A 17,602-nucleotide genomic window follows, 5' to 3' on the forward strand; every position below is an offset into this window, starting at 1 on the left:
CAATTTGTACATGTAACAAAATTACACTTGTGCCCTGTAAATTTATACAAATAAGAAATAATATATATTAACATCATTATATCTTATTTATATTCTTAATTATTTTATTAATTTAATAAAATGAGAACTCTTCATCTCTTGATGCAAATGTATTAGATTTTATTTTTTGTTGTAATTTCTTTTTTTCTTTATACTGGTAGGATTGTGTAATAAGTTTAGCTAGTCAGATTTCTCTCTCCAACAATTGCCTATACACATCTGTGCCAAACTTTTACTGTATTTACATGTTCTTTCTTATTGACTTGAAGTTCTTATTATCTAGTAGTAGTGTTTAAAAATATTATTTATAAGATTTGTTAAAGATGGTAATACAGACTTTTTTTAATCGGGTCCTTGTGATGAGTATATGGACCACTGGAATGATGTCTTCCAGTGGACCAGTGGATGACAGAAACATAACTCCAACTCCAACAAGGACAAGTGGAGATTTGAAAACAAGGAACAGGGTTGTGGGGGTGTAGTCAGTGGATGGAAAATTACTAAGAGTAAACATCAAGAACAAGGGGTCCTGGCTAAACTGACTTGACAAGATTATTGCCCAAGGTAGATAAGGGTGAGTAGATATGGAAAGTGGTCAGATACCAACGAGTACTTCCCTAAACTGACTTAGCAGAACTCTTACTCAAACTGGAATCTACAAGGACAAGTAGGAAGCTCAAGCTCAGATCAACTTAAGCAGAGGACTCAGAGGAGGTTGCCTAAAGTTTTGGTCAGAAAAGAGGGTCTTTCTCAGTATCAGTCTCTCGCAGATCTTAGACATCACCAATAGAGTCTCTCAGTCTGTGACAAGTATGTTTAATTTCTCTATACGTATTTATACAATTTGAAACAATTAATCCTCTTTTACTGATTTATAATGCCATTTTAGTGATAGAACAGTATTAAAACAATAATAAAAATGATGAAATTTAAATGTACACGTAGTTTTTTGGTAACATTTAAAAATGGTATCCAACTAAGTATATTGATGTGCGTAAGAGAAAATTGGAATGATTTCCATTTAGTGTGGGACTATAAACTTAGTCAGCCATTCTAGATAGCATTCTAGTAGTTTTTATTGAAATTAACTATGTAAATATTCTATATCCAGGAAATGGACTCAAGTACTTATTTCTGAATATATAATGAAAAGTTTCATAAGGGAACAGACAGGTGGATATTTATTGCAACACATTAGTTGTAGCATTTGAGGTGTTTATCAATAAGCAAATAAATAAAGATGATACGTACATATGATGGATTACTATAGACCACTCAAAATTAATATGCTACATTTAAATACAGGAAAAAATATACGTTTGAAAACACAGACTTAAATCAAAAGGAAGGTATGACCTACAGCATAATGTTATTACACCTGATTAAATAATGTGTGGATAATTTTATGTACTTTTTCTAGGATTCAAACATGTCTAAAGATATGTATTAAAAATATAAAAATAGTAATTGTGGAAATGTTAGAATGTGAATGAGGGTTAGGTGGAACTATCAAAGTACAATTTTATAAAGAGGAAAACTTGTAAATGGCATCACGTTAACTAACACATTAGTTAATGTGATACCAATGTACCAAGAAATCTTTCCACCAGGATTTATTTATAACTACATCCCTTCTTCACTCTTGCAAAAATATAATAATAATAAAGATTGGAAAAACCTAAATAGAATCTAGAACAGTATGAATAGAATAGAAAAAAAGTTATAATAAATAATAAAACTATATTTAGTATTACTAATGAGATATAAATGTGTGATTAATCTAGGAGAGAGAAGATAAAATATATTTTTGGTAAAAATGAAAAGTCTGAAAAACATTTTTGGCAATATTAATATTTATAATAAATCACTACACAAAGCTACTTCACTTGAACACACTAATTTAATTCAAAACTCCAGTGGTTAGCTAAAAAATATAATAGTCTTCCAATTATTATTATTATTATTTTGACTATATTACCTGAGATAATTCTACTTCTTTGTAGAAAAAGAACAAAACAGTAACAACAACAAAACCCAGAAGAACAAATTCATCTCCTTGGGGATATTGTTTTTCCTTCTACCTTTCATGTTTTCTGAAGAATTGGAAATAATAATGAGTAAACAAGCGTCCATTCAGAATAAAATTTTCTTTCCTCTGTTCATACTATTGTTCAAATAAAATCACTTATTCTTAGTAAATAAGAAATTACTGCCCTTGACATCATTCTCATTATTACTACAGGATAATCATTTTTTTAAATTTTTGAAAAACATGTAATTTATATATATGCATTGCATTAGTCAACATTCTCCAAAGAACAAAACCAATAGGACTTACATAAATATATGAGGGGATTTATTATGGGAATTGGCTCTTGTGATTATGGAGACTTGACAAATCCAGTGATAAGTTGTCTGAAAACTGAAGAACCAGTAAAAGTGGAGGTATAATTCAGTTTTAGTTCAAAGACCTGGGAACAAGGACCCTGATGATGTCAGTCCTGATCGAAGAGTAAAGGCCTAAGAATAAGGAGCAATAATGGTGTACATTCCAGAGTCCAAAGAGCTGAGAATGTGGAGCTCTGAGGTCTGAGGATTAAAGAAAATGGATGTTCTAGCTACAGAAGTGATAGTAATTTTTTTCTATCTTTTGTTGCATTTGGACCCTCAGCTGGTTGAATGATGCCACCCATATTGGTAAGGGCTATCTGCTTTGCTCAGTCTGCCAATTTAAATGCTTATATCTTCCAGGAACACCCTCAAAGCCATCCCAAGCGATAACGTTTTACCAGCTGTGTGGGCATCGCTTAGTCCACTCAAGTTGACAGGTAAAATTAGTCATGACATACAGTAAAATCATTCAGCAAATAGAAACTGTTCTTGTTATGAGTAATACAGTGTTTCTGTCTTCCAATGATAATTCTGAAATAATTAACTATTTGAATACCTACCATAATTATTTCTAATGAAAATATATCACCTCAATCTTGCTCCATACTAAGGATAGAAATCGTCTTACTCAGTTTGGGCTGCTAGAAATGAATACTATACACTTAACAACTTATAGGCAATGGAAATTTATGGTTCATAGTTCTGGAGCCTGGGAAATCCAAGATCAAGGTACCTACACATTCAGTATCTGGTGAGGGCTCGCTTCCTGGTTGATAGACTGCCCCCATCTTGTCTCTGGCCTCACATGGCCGTGTGGGCAGAAGAACTCTCTGGAGTATCTGTTCAAATGACATTAATGTCATTCACAAGGGCTCCATTCTCCTAATCTAATCACCTACCAAAGGTATCACCTTTATAAAAACAGTATGTGGTTTTGATATATGAGTTTTTGGGGGTGTATAAACATTATGTCCACAGCACATGTTGTATTGTTTTTTGAAGGAGAAGAACTTCCTTCAACCACTGTTATAAAATAGTGTTTGGTGTATAAGCATTATGTCTACAGCACATGTTGTATTGTTTTTTGAAGGAGAAGAACTTCCTTCAACCACTGTTATAAAATAGTGTTTGATTTTAAAAATTAGCTCTTGCTGTGTACTTAGCCATGTTAATTAATTAATTTAACAAAACAGTGCTTTTATAAGAAACATAAATATGCTGAAATGATTTTTGAAAACAACACAGAATTACGCTTTTACACTGTCTGTACTGTCAAAATAAGAAGCAAAATCTACGCTTGCACACAATTTTTTAGTATATAAATTTTGTGGGTTCAAATTACCATTTTAACAGTGTTTTCAAGACTTCAGTGAAAATTGAAAGAAAAATGTTTATATTTCAAGATGAATTTAATTATAAAATCGAGTTACTTCCTACAACCTTTAATTGGAAGTGATTTCCAATGTAACGACATGATAAAAAGCAAATATTAGAACAACAACCTAATAGAAGTCTATAAATATGCTCAATTAAAAGCATATGCCTCTTGATCGATACCAACATTTCACAGTAGTTATCTCCATGAGGACAGATTTTCATAGAAAAAAATAAGAAAAATCTAATCACAGATCAACATTAATAAATGAATACTTGCAATAGATTTTTATGATATGGAACACAAATTTTGAGTTTCAATGAAGCAAAAAGAAAGACAGAATGTACTAGACCATTCTTTCATTGCTATAAGTATGCATCTGAGACTGGGTAATTTATAAAGAAAAGATATGTAACTGGCTCCCAGTTCTGCAGGCTGTCTAGGAAGCATGATGCTGGCATCTTTTTGGCTTCTAGGGAGGCCTCAGGGAACTTATATACATGGCAGAAGGCAATCCTGTTGGGACAGGCATTTCACTTGGTGAAAGCAGGAGCAAGAGAGACAGAGAAGGTGCCAAACCCTTTTAAACAACCAGATATCGTAAGAACTCACTCACTATCATGAGGACAGCACCAAAAGAATGGTATTAAATTACTCATGAGAAATCTGCCCCTATGATCCAGTCACCTCCCACCAGACTCCACCTTCAACATTTGGAATTACATTTTAACATGAGATTTGGGCAGAGACACACAGCCAAACTATATCTGAAAGGAAAAAAGAAAAGAAGGAAGAAGGAAGAAAAGAATCTTGTTATTCTCGTTAGTAGATACGTATTACAAAAAAAAAGTTTATTCAATAGTTCATAGGAACTCATTTTCTCTCTTATATAAACGGGTATACATGAAATCTTCAAATTTTTTCTCTTGGTCTTCAATATCTAAACTATCTACTATCTCGTCTTTTGTAGAAAAAAGTTCTGATTCTAATTTCTGTAAAATTAGAATATAATTTATACTTTTTCTAAATAATTGAAATATCACAGTTCACAATTATAACAATTTATTTTTCTGGAAACTAATAAAGATACTGTTTTACAGTCCAGATAAATATTCCAAAAAACCTGTCAGGAACATTAACAACTTTGTCGTATATCAAGTTCTAATATGTGCTTGTCTGTCTCTCTTCTCCCTAATCTGTCTCCATTTTTATGTCTTTGTATACATATATATAATATGTATAATATTATAAATATTACATAATTTCTTAGATATAAAGTAGTCATATGTATATGTACATAGACATGAATATATATGCTTATATATGTATATATATTATACACACTAATAAACATAGGCAGGTGAGAAGCATATGAGTACAAATGAATGTATATCTCTGTGTATATATACATAAATATATGAAGAGACAGAGAGATTACTTTTTATTCTGATTTTAATTTTCTAATTTTTATTTTTAAGATAGATTTTGGCATCTATGTATTATGCTTATTTGTGATGTTGACATAAAATTTTACTTCCTTTGCCTATCTATAATGTTGATATACAAGTAAAATTATATTTTTAATATATTCTTGTGAGTATTCTATCTTTATTTTCTGGAAGAGATTGTTTGATATAGGAATGAACAATTTCATAAATATTGTGTAGGAATCCTATGTAAAATTCTCTAAGCGTGGTATTCTTTTTGTAAGTAAGGATATAAGAAAATAGACTTCTATTAAAGATTGACATTCACATCAGATATTCTCTTTATGCTTTTAAAATGTTTTCTATAAATAAAAATTGCACAAATCATTAATGTATACCTGAGTGAATTTGTCAGAAGTGAATATTCATAAAACAGCCATACCCAAGTCATGAATCAGTTCCTTTGAAACTCTTTGTACTCCCTCTCAATCATTACACTTATTATTTCCAAAGGTCTTAGTCCATTTGTGCTGCTGTCACAAAACACTTGAAACCTGGTAATTTATAAACAACAGAAAATTATTTCTCACAGTTCTTGGGACTAGAATGTCCCAGATGAAGGTGCTGGATGGTGAGGAGCCAGTCTCTCTGCTTCCGGAAGACACCTTGTTGCTGCATCCTGCACAGGGCAGGAAAGCTGTGTCCTCACATGGTGGAAGGGTTTGAAGGGCAAGAGACAGTTTCCTTGAATCTCAAGCACTTCCATAAGAGTTTTAATCCCATTCATGAGAGCAGAGCCCTTAAGATTTAGTCACCTCCCAAGGGTCACATCTCTTAATATAGCACTGAGGATTAAGTTTCAATTATCATTTTGGAGGGGACATAATTATTCACACTATACCAGTACCACATTGACTGCTAATATATAGTTAAGTTTTGCCTGTCTTTAAATGTATAGATAAATGGAACAAATTAGTGTATATCACTTTGTGTCTTGTTCCTTTCATCTAATGTTATGCTCATAAGATTCATCTAGGTTGTCAATGTTGTTGTCATTCATTTTCTTTTTTCTTTTTTTTTTTGTTTTTGAGACGGAGTCTCGCTCTGTCGCCCCCGCTGGAGTGCAGTGGCCGGATCTCGGCTCACTGCAAGCTCCGCCTCCCGGGTTCACGCCATTCTCCTGCCTCAGTCTCCCGAGTAACTGGGACTACAGGCGCCCGCCACCTCGCCCGGCTAGTTTTTTGTATTTTTTAGTAGAGACGGGGTTTCACCGTGTTAGCCAGGATGGTCTTGATCTCCTGACCTCGTGATCCGCCCGTCTCGGCCTCCCAAAGTGCTGGGATTACAGGCTTGAGCCACCGCGCCCGGCCCTCATTTTCTTTATTTTTTGAGAGCCTAATTGCGAGTATGTCACAATGTATTAATCCATTCTGGTAATAGAGGGTAAAAATGTAAGCATCAGGTTTGTGATCTGTTCTGTTCTTTTCCCCGCAAAACAAAGATGACAGCTGTCCCGGTCTAATCACCTTGTAAGCATAATAATGTCAGACCTCCTGGCAAAAAAGAATTTTTGTTGTTGTTGTTTGTTTTTCCTGTCAAGAGATTACTTATCTATGAAACACTTTTAGTCCATTGTGGCTGCTTGTCTAGGGTTCCTTATTGTTAACACATCTGGGATCTATGGATTTATAGGACATGGCTCCCTTAAAATGTGACATAAGCAATGCAATTATCTGAGTATAAACCGTGGATATTTCATTACCTAAATTACTACTTTTGCATAGGTGAGCTGACCTTATACTTCACCTAGAAACTACATCTGTTACCCAAAGCCTGAGTATGTCCAATGATACAAAAAAGGACCTAGGAAACCTTGCAAGAGTTCCTGGACCTCTGCCTTCTTTTCATGTGAATTTTAAACATATAATTTGAAATTATTGTATAATTACAAAGTGTGTAAGAACTCTAATTCAAGGGAGGCTACCTTCACAATCTGATCCTCTGTGTTATTCGATGGACATTCAGATTGTTCTTAATTTTAAGCGTACTATGAGTTGGGTAGTGTAGAAATAGCCTCTAAACTGAGGATCTGCACATAGATTTATACTGTGGGCATAACAATACCTATAAAAGCATGAGGATGTAGGACTGGGCAGGGGTGGAATTTTACCTGCAAGAAAACCACAACAGAGGCTTCAGGAGATTTTGTACAGAGCTTAGAGGCTGAAATAGGCTTCCAGAAATCTTTCAAATTGAGGCAAGAGAGCTGGAAAATTGTACCACCCTGTTGACCCGTCAATGCAGGAAAGATTTTCCCAGGATAGGGCTTACACTTGATGAATTATTGCCTCTGCTTGAGACAACATTAAGAGAAGAGAGGACACTCTAGTCCCCATCTGTTTTATCTACAGCCATTGCTTTTTAATTATTAGATGGAAACCCTGGGCTAGAACTTCTCATTTGTACCATAACTATAAATCAACTGAACCATGGTATTTTTGATGTAAACTCTTAAATGCAACTGTAAGATACCTACCAAGATTCAGATCTATGTTTCTTTGAGGAATAATGAGTGAATGAGATAGCATAAATGCACAACAAAAATATCAGAACTAATTTTTCTTTATCTGTACCACTGGGAGAAAAACTGTATTTTCTTAAGTCTATCCAAGGGACAACATCAAGCACCATTCTTATTCTCAATCTTTAGAATAATTATGATCATCCAAGGGTGTATGTCTATACTTTTAAAAGTTTGTCCCAACTATTTTAGTATCTTGAGGAAAAGTTATAATTAAATAGATGTAATGTACAAGAATTTATCACTTTCTATTGATGACAAAATTACTCTTCGAGTAATAAAATATTATTTGTAGAAACTAACAGTGTAACTGCGATAATTAACTCACAGTGATTCTTTGTTAAGCCTACTCTGTTTAAGTAGCATAACCAGCAACCAATCAACATATAGGTTCTTTTTTTCAAAGGTCAGTTATTCAGGTTATACCGAATAACTCTAGCATACTTCAAGCAATTTTTTAAGAAAGCTATGAACCAAGAATTTCATGTGAACCACCACGGATTAGATAACATTAATTAAATTCATTCTATGAAATAAGCCATACATACTTTAGAACTGGATTTTAAACATATATTCTTAAATCCAACAGTTAAAACCATGCTAGTCTAAGTAGAAACTTGTTCTGTATTGAACTTATAATCCTTGTTAATAGGCCTTTGGTGAAGACCTTAACCACGAACCCTCTCTTCTTTTTGGTCGTCATGTTTTTGGTCTCATAAATAAATTTTATTTATAACTCTAAATTGTTATCTTCATCTCGTAGTAGATCATTTGTGGCTATAATAGATTAATGTTTTCATTCAATTTTAAAAGTTTTCTCCCTGACCTTTTGGAACCTATTAAATGAATATATTTAGGTTTTATTTTGTTTTTGTTTTTTACTGCTTCACCTTTCATAACACAAATACTTATTCAAGGATTCTATTTTAGCAGATTGCTAAGCTCTTTGGAGAAGCCCTTCTTCGTGAAGACAATTATTTTGCATTGCTGAGTAACAATAATAGATCTTGGAGATTCCAGAGGGCTGTGCAGAGCTTAGCAATCTGCTCTTTTCCTATTAACCAATGTACACGCTTGCACACTATTAGACATTACATATAATATATATGCCTCTACAGCAAGTAGCTTCTTGCTTTTAATATGTTATAGTTTTTTTCTTTCTGCAGAATTAGTAAAATAACCAAGTTTAGATATTTACTAAATTTTTTTTTCTCTATTCTGAAAGCTAAGCTATTTATACACTAGTAAGGAAAATATAATGGGCCAATTTTTCTTCTTTGTCTCCTGATTCATATATATATAGACACACACACATACACATATAAAGTAACTATAAAGGTATCATATATATGTCATATATATATAAAGTAACTATAAAGGTGTCGTATATATGACATATATGTATATGACATATATATGACATACATATGACACCTTTATAGTTACTTTATATATCTATTATATATATAATAGATATATAATATATATAATATATCTATTATATATATATTATATATCTATTATATATATAATAGATATATATATATCTCACCTTTATAGTGTGGCTCATGCAGGGTTCTGTGGTACTCTGGGTTCTATGGTACTCTGGGTTATAGAAAGCCAGAGCATTAAAGGTTCCATGTAAGAAGAAATGTATAGTGTAACATATACAACTGGGGACAAGGAGGAGGAGACTTCAAAGATAAGATGAGAGTTGAATATGATCTTTGGGGAAAAAAGTCAATTAGACTCTGGTTTCATCAGGGTGAGTGAAAAATTTCTGGGCATAAGTATTTTTCAGGAGGCTTGACAATGGTTTGATGATTTGTCCTCATGATTTTCTATTCCACTAATTAAAAAGAATATTTGAAACTGAAGGCATGTTAATGTGAATAGGCATTAAATTTTATTACTTTGCTCACATTTCATGAAATCTAGCAATGCCATCTCTCAAACCACATTAAGTTTGTTACATGATGTTTTAATAAAAGTAACCATATAATTTGATCATTAAAATACTTTAATCCTTTTTTAGTATTTGTAGTGATAAACACCATAATCTGTTTCACAATTAATACATATTCTCATTTCAGTTAGATTTCATATAAAGGATCATTTCACAAAGAAGATGAAACTAGTTTGTATAAAATATATTTTGTAGTATATATTTCTTCATCATAGCTGTGAAAGTATATCTATTTAAAGTGGTTAAATACAAATTATAGAATACAATACAAAACAAGTATTTGTTAGTCATTCAATTGTTTTGATGACCAAGAAGAATCAGTGGCTTAATCAAGGTTAAAAAATGGTATTCGGTCTCCATCATTTCACTTTTCTGTTAAGATGAGGTTTTGTTGGGCTAGAGTGGGCCCCAAATTCAATGATTTCTATCCTCGTACGAAGGCCATATAAAGACACAGGCACAGAAAGGGGAGCCTCAGAATATGAAAGCAGAGATTGAAGTGATGAATTTACAAGCCAAGGCATGTGAAAACACTAGGAGAAATGCTTGGAATAGATCATCCCTAGATCCTTTGGAGGGAATGAGACCCTGTCAGCATGTCGATGCTAGACTCCTAGTCTCCAGAACTGTGACAGGATATGTTTTTGTTTGTTTGTTTGTTTTACACTTTTGTGATATTTTGTATGTTACCCTAAGAAACTAATACATAGGCACTATGTTAGTTGTCACTGGAAATGTATAGAAATAAGATTTGCATTCTTAAATTTATTAGGAGAGACAGACAAGTAAGCGGATGATTATAATACAATGTGGTATGTGTTACAATAAGGCATTTTAGAGTATCAAATGAGACATCGAACTTAGAGTATCAAAAGTCAGATAAGATTTCCTGAAGAGAAGTGGCTCTAAACAGCGACTTTGAAGATAAATAGGTATTAGGATGGGAATGGAGAAGAATTCCTGTGCAGTAAAGAGCAAAGGCATAGTGGTGGCTGGGGCAAGAATGATTTTAGCACATTTGGAGTGCAAGTGAAGTGGTAGAGGAAGTAAAGAAATTTTCATAGGAGATTTAAACAGCAGGGAAGATAACTAAGGTTGTATCAGCCATTTAAAACATTCACATGCATACTGAGGGCAAGACTGCTTTGTTCTACAGCTGAAAAATATACAGAGGAATACTACCAACTTTATTGCTAGTGAAATACATTGGCATATCTAATATGCAAATGAACTTAAAGTGGGTTTTTAGTCCTTGTGTAATGGATTTAATTTGTCCACCCAGTCTAAGCCAGAAGAGTTTACTAATTTCAAGCTACCACCTGCAGAAGCAGTCCTTTCATCGGTAGGTTTGTTTGGCTAGTATTGATAAAATGCATTATTTTCTCTTCTTCCTGATCAATGAGTTGGAATATATTTTCCAACTGTTACAGTTGGAAATGGCCATATAACTGGATATTGGCCGTCAATGAAATGTGAATTGAAGTAAAATGCAACCCACTGGGCTTAGGCCATTTAAACTTTCCAAACCTATTCCTCCATACTTGATGCCCTATTTTGGTGATCTTAGCTGCCATGTATTGAAGGTAGCAGCACCATAAAATAGAATGATCTGCTTCCTTGATCTATGGACAATAATCTCAATTAGAACATAAGTTTAAGTCTATATAGCATTTTTTTATTTATCTGTTACAGCAAATATTAGAATTACTCTAAAAATATATAGGCAGAACCACAGACAAAAATGCAGGTAATAATGGGGGAAGCATTTGAGAGAGGGATAGGGAGAACAAGAAGGAGAAGGAGAAGAACAAGGAGAAGGAGAAGAGGAGGAGAAGGACAAAAGAGGGACAAGGAGGAAGAGGAAAATTATATGGATAGTTGATGTTAGAAAAGCATTAGAAAGATAGTAATAATCGAGTTAAACCTGTGATGTTTATAGTGCAGATGGAGAGAACATGTGTTAATTCAAAATATATTTAGAAGGTGGGATTCCAAGCAAATGGTAACTGTATTTTTATAAATATTGGACTGATAGAGTCATTCACAAATATTAAATGTAGGAAAACAGTATATGGGGGTGTGTTTGGAGTTTTGTAAGTGGTTTCATCAGTTTGTATGATGTTGTGCCTTAGTTGTTTATGAGACTTCAAAAAGAAAATGCCTTGTAGAATTTGTATGTGAGAGTATGTGTGTGTCTATAGTGGAAGCACTTGTTTTGAGAGACAGAGAGTATATACAAAGAAAAGAAAAAAAAAAAAACCCAAAATCCTAGGTAAATTTGAGATGTGGAAGAATTATTTCTGGAAAGTAGAAGATCTCAGAGCTTTTAGGCTGATCTATCTGACTGGAATAAACATAACCCTCTCTCCTAATCTTTTTTTCTATCATTTCAACATGACTTTTATACATACATCAGAAATTAGCTTAAAAGTTCTTTCACAACATATATTTTCCACCTAACCTATCTCAGCCTCCTCCAGGCTGTGATAGTATATTACACATGTAATTGAAGGAGAAAGTCATTTTGGAGAAACAGGGCATATGTAAATTTGTTTCCTTCATTTGAGTTTTATCTCAGTAGAATTTGTTTTACTTGAAGAAACTTAAATGTTAAGATGCTATATTTGATCTGTTGCAAACATATCTAAAGTTTGACATTAGGCTACTAAACAGTCTCTACCCTTCTCCACATAGGTCAGTGGGACTCTGTACTTATCAGGTAATAAGTACTATCAGGTAATAGGTACTTATCAGGTAATAAGATGAATGCCAGAAGCAAGATTACATTGCATAACCCTGATAAGGGTATAGTCAGTCCAAATTGAAGACAGCGTACCTATCACTACAATGTGCCCTTGAAGTCTAACATTCTAAGAATAATTCACATTTGAGCAGAAAAATTCTGTCTGCAATACAGAATATATCAAGTTAGGAAGGAAATATTCTGTAAAGATCATTGTGTGTAAACATATCTTAATGTGGAAACTAGGTTTAATCTTTCTTTCCAGTTGTATTAAAAGTTGTTTTATATTGGTTGAAGAAAAAGGCCAGATCCCTAACTCTATTGTGAGAGTCTGTTTCTTGCTGTATGCCACCTTTTACACCAACATGCTTTCCAGTTCCACCTTGCTACAGAGGTGATATCTACTAAAGTCGAGGGGTTGACGGTGATTTACCTATTATGACACAACACAGTGTAGCTTAGAATAAGCTGCATTCTATAACATATTCCCAGACAATAAAGATATATTTAAGAGCCAGATTAATAGAATGAGCTTTTATATGCTGCTTTCTTTTGTCTTTCAGCTTTAGTGAATATGCCGCATTGTATTTTTATGCTTTCAACCTTTTTATATGATCCTGAATGGCATCATATGAGAGGGCGTAAACAAGGCAATGTTTCTGGAATATTATAAATGTGATGAAGTGAACTGAAATGGGCATTTCAAATTACACTGTCTAGAGATAAGTGAAAGTCCCTTTCCACATAGCTCTAATGGTAATTGGATCACTAACCCTTGGGAAAATGCATGTTCTAAATCTCCCTCTGGTATTATTTTCTATTCTTCATATGGTTTGAGCCTAAATCACCACTCACACATCTGTGTTTTTAAGAGTCTGTTGAGAGGTCATTAAGCCTTTCTGTACCATGTAGTAGTCCTCAGAGCTTTGTTTTCTTTGTGTGTATTATTTAGAGTTTGTATGAGTGCCGAACAACCTAAATAAGTTGAATTTGAAGTAAATATATTTTTTCGTGACCACCTAGATATGGGGCAATCCCTTGACCTCTCCTCTCTTTCACTGAAGCAAATCAAAGTGTATTTCAAATAGTATTGCCTTGAATCATTCTCAAGGTCAAGTTACATCATAAAAGTAGTTCACCCTGAATGTCTTATGCTAGTACTTCTACTCTTGACTGGAAAGATTAAATTAAAGAAAAAAAGAAGAAGAAAGAAATGCTGTGGATGGCAGTATTCTTTAATAATGTCTAAAGTCTTTGCTGAGATAGCTTGTCTCATTTCATGTACATGGAGTGACAACTTGCAAGACGTGAAATTGAGACAAAGCAAAATAACTACAGAAGATATCATACTCTGAGATTTGGAAAACTTAGTGTTATTTCTGGACGTGGCTACTGAGGAATTGCTTAAGTACAGAAAGTATCAGATCTGAAAAAACATTATCTAGCAAACGCATGAGAGACCGAATTTTCCCTCAGGCCATTTTGTTCTATCTGTAGTTTCACCAGGGGATCTTTGATATAAACTCACTTTGCTATATATTTCAATTGAAATAAGGACCGAAGTTAATGATTTCCCTGGTCATATTGATAATAAAAACTATAACGAAGCTGACTGAAAATGAGTTAAGTTCCCAAGATCCAGCAAAAGATTGGCGTGTAGGGTACAGATAGTGTCTTTGTTACTTGCTTTACTAAAGCCTTAATACTTATCATGTAAATGCAATTTTAAGTTCTGTTAAAATACAAGTTTATTTGTTAGTGATTTAAATAAAGTATTAATTTTAATTCAGAGCAGAAATACTATATTTGTCAAATTATACTATAATTATTACTAAGTTTTTAATCTTTCATTCATAATTTCTAGTATTTACTTCAGTACATTATACATTTCTAAAAAAACTATGAAATGTAAGGTTTAAAATAGAAATTCCTACACAGTATGTCCAGTTAAAATTATCCATCTAGGGCCGGGCGCGGTGGCTCACGCCTGTAATCCCAGCACTTTGGGAGGCCGAGGCGGGCGGCGGATCACAAGGTCAGGAGATCGAGACCACGGTGAAACCCCGTCTCTACAAAAAAAATACAAAAAATTAGCCGGGCGCGGTTGTGGGCGCCTGTAGTCCCAGCTACTCGGGAGGCTGAGGCAGGAGAATGGCGTGAACCCGGGAGGCGGAGCTTGCAGTGAGCCGAGATCGCGCCACTGCACTCCAGCCTGGGCGACAGAGCGAGACTCCGTCTCAAAAAAAAAAAAAATTATCCATCTACAAATCAAATACTAAAACTTTCCAATCATATTCCCGAAAACTAAAATTTATCCACTTAAGTCACTGTCAACATTTTAGAGAATCTAGTTAATAACATGTTAAAAATATTGTTCTTTATATTTAAAAAGAAATTTCAATATATTTACAATACAGATTGCCAGAGACTAATGTTGTCATTGGGCACCCTAGTGACCCTGATTGCTCAGTCTTCCCTGGGCTCATGCCATTGGCATGTAACTTTGCAGTTCCTTCCACTAAAGTGTGGGAGTGTGGAAGGACTACATATTTCCCACTCCTTGGATTTGTGTTTTGCCCTGTAATTTGCTTAGGTCAATTGAATAACATGAATGTGTGTGTTAACAGTCTGCTTCTGAGCCAAGTATAGGAGGTAGTGTATTTTTTCTGTTTGTTATCTTTTACCTCTGCCGCCACCATGAAAGGAATATCTCCATATTATCTCTCTGATCCGATTGAGAAGATTTAGAGACAAATGAAACAGAGTCACACCAGAACAGCTGAATTACAGAGGCCGGCCTAGGTCAGTCAAGTATCTGCCAACTCATAGATGATGAGTGAGTCCAGCCCATGTGAAGCAGTCCTGTGTGAATCTAGACCAGGTATAAAGATGACCTAAAGAAATCCTAATTGTTGTATGCCAATAAGGTTTTGGCATGGCTTGGTATGTTGTGCTACTGTGATTAAAGCTATATAATACATATAGCCTACATTTCAGAAATTTGAGAAAGATAGACGCAGGATGGAAACAATAAATACAGTCTTGAAAAAATATTTCAATATAATAATTCAACAATAAGTAATATTTTATTTGTTTTTTGTAGATCACAAATGCTATTGAATATTATGAAAAGATCACCTCTGAAAAATATAAGCACCTTCAACACAAATTTAACATACACAGCATCCGTGAAGTTTTATTATTGACCACTTCAGAATCATTGAAAAATCTACATTTATAACAAATTATGAAGTATCAGTATATTTTTATCTTGGGTATATTCTAGCAATGTCATTTATTTTTGCTTTAATTTCTTTCAAGGGCAGTCATCTACGTGGAACCTTATCAAGTACAAGAATAAGCTCTAAAAATAAAGTAAACCTTACAGGATACCCTCTACAGATGTACTTTCAAGTTTACATATCATTTTAAAGAAACTGTGAAAGGAAATACAAGAATTTCGTGTTATACCTTTAGAAGCAGTACAAAAATCTATGGCAATTTCAGGCATAATGCCTAACTCTGAAGAAATTCAGATGTTATAACTGACAATAATAGTAGTGAAATGTAAGATGAAAATACTATACAGAAGAAAATTGAATGCTAATATCATCAAAAATTGATGACTTAGAAAATAAGCATCATTCATCTAATATACATTATTGGAATCCAAGAAAGAAGAGGTTTCATACAAGGTTAAACTTTTTTTTGAGTTACTTCTGCGTAATATTTGATGAATAGTCTCCTCATTATTTCTCAGTAGCAAGACTATTTAAAAAATTGCCAAGCTACTTCAGTGCAGGTACAGATTCATCTGCTGCATACTGGAGATAAATGTTGAGACTCAGGAGAAGAAAAAATGTTTTAAAATTCTATTTAATTGATTTAGTGGAAGTGTTCCAAATAGAAGTTTTCAAGAAATACACAGTTGTCCTTTTGGTGTTTGCAGGGGATTGGTTTCAGGATCTCCTGATAGAAAAATCTGAGGATGCACAAGTCCATTATATTAAAGGGTGTTTCATAATCCACCCTTTGTATCCACAGGATCTACATCTGCGGATTCCACCAACCACAGATGGAAAATATGTACAGTGGCCCTCCCTATCCATTGGTTTCCATCCTTGGTTGTTTGAATCAACAAATGTGAAACTCATAGATATGGAACGCCAACTGTATTTATAACTGCGGGTCTTAGTCCTTCTGGGGATACTATAATGAAATACCTCAGACTGGGCTGCTTATACACAATAGAAATTTCTTACTTACCAGTTATGGTGGCTCAAAATTCCAACATCGAGGCACCAGCAAATTTGGTGTTTGGTGAATGTTCACGTTCTGTTTCATAGATGGCACCTTCTTGCTGTGTCCTTGGGTGGTAAAAAGGGCAAACAAACTTCCTCAGGCATCTTTTATAAGGACATTAATACTCTTCACCAAAGCTCTGCCCTCATGATGTAACCACCTCGCATAGGCTCCATCACCTAACTACAGAATGGTGATTAGGTTTCAACACATGAATTTGGGAGGGACATACCATAGCACTGACCAATAATTTATTTGCATTTCTAGGTGTTTAATATTTTAGTATGTATAAACAACATGGAAACTGAATTTCAGCTAAACATATTTATGAAAATTATATTTAAACAAACGATGCACATTCATCTACAGAATATTTTTAAAGTTATCTCATATCACATATTCTCAATATTATATACATACTTTTCAGATTCAATCACCTCTATGAAACTTTTCAGAAACAACCTAATTGTATTATGTGTTCACTTTTTCCATTACAGGCATCTTGAGAATAGTTCATGTATCTTTTAAATTTTTGCATCTTTCATGTCTGCCAAGTATACGGCTATTCCCAATGCATATTTATGAAAATTGATAATAATGAAATTTTAGGTACAGCAAAGACTCAATAATATTTGGGATCTTAAATTCCAAATCAAAAAGCAAGTAATATTCCATAGTATTTAAAATGTGTTGGGAAAATTCTGTGGGTTTCTTTTTAATTGCTTTAAAATTATTTCATTTATTATTTATACTATCTTCCAGAACACCAGTGTTTCTT

The 17,602-nt window shown here is 33.7% G+C and overlaps 1 long non-coding RNA gene across 1 annotated transcript in view; it reads right to left on the reverse strand.

Annotated features, from left to right (window-relative positions):
- The window catches only part of LOC126956884 (uncharacterized), a 40,055-nt gene extending 23,162 nt beyond the window's left edge, over positions 1 to 16,893 (reverse strand). Inside the window, exon 1 of the long non-coding RNA XR_007726523.1 lies at positions 16,789 to 16,893. This is a non-coding gene — a long non-coding RNA (uncharacterized LOC126956884). The remainder of the gene's footprint in view (positions 1 to 16,788) is intronic.
- Positions 16,894 to 17,602: the final 709 nt, after the last annotated feature.

The sequence above is a fragment of the Macaca thibetana genome, chromosome 6 (assembly GCF_024542745.1).
Source record: "Macaca thibetana thibetana isolate TM-01 chromosome 6, ASM2454274v1, whole genome shotgun sequence".
Lineage (NCBI taxonomy): Eukaryota > Metazoa > Chordata > Mammalia > Primates > Cercopithecidae > Macaca > Macaca thibetana.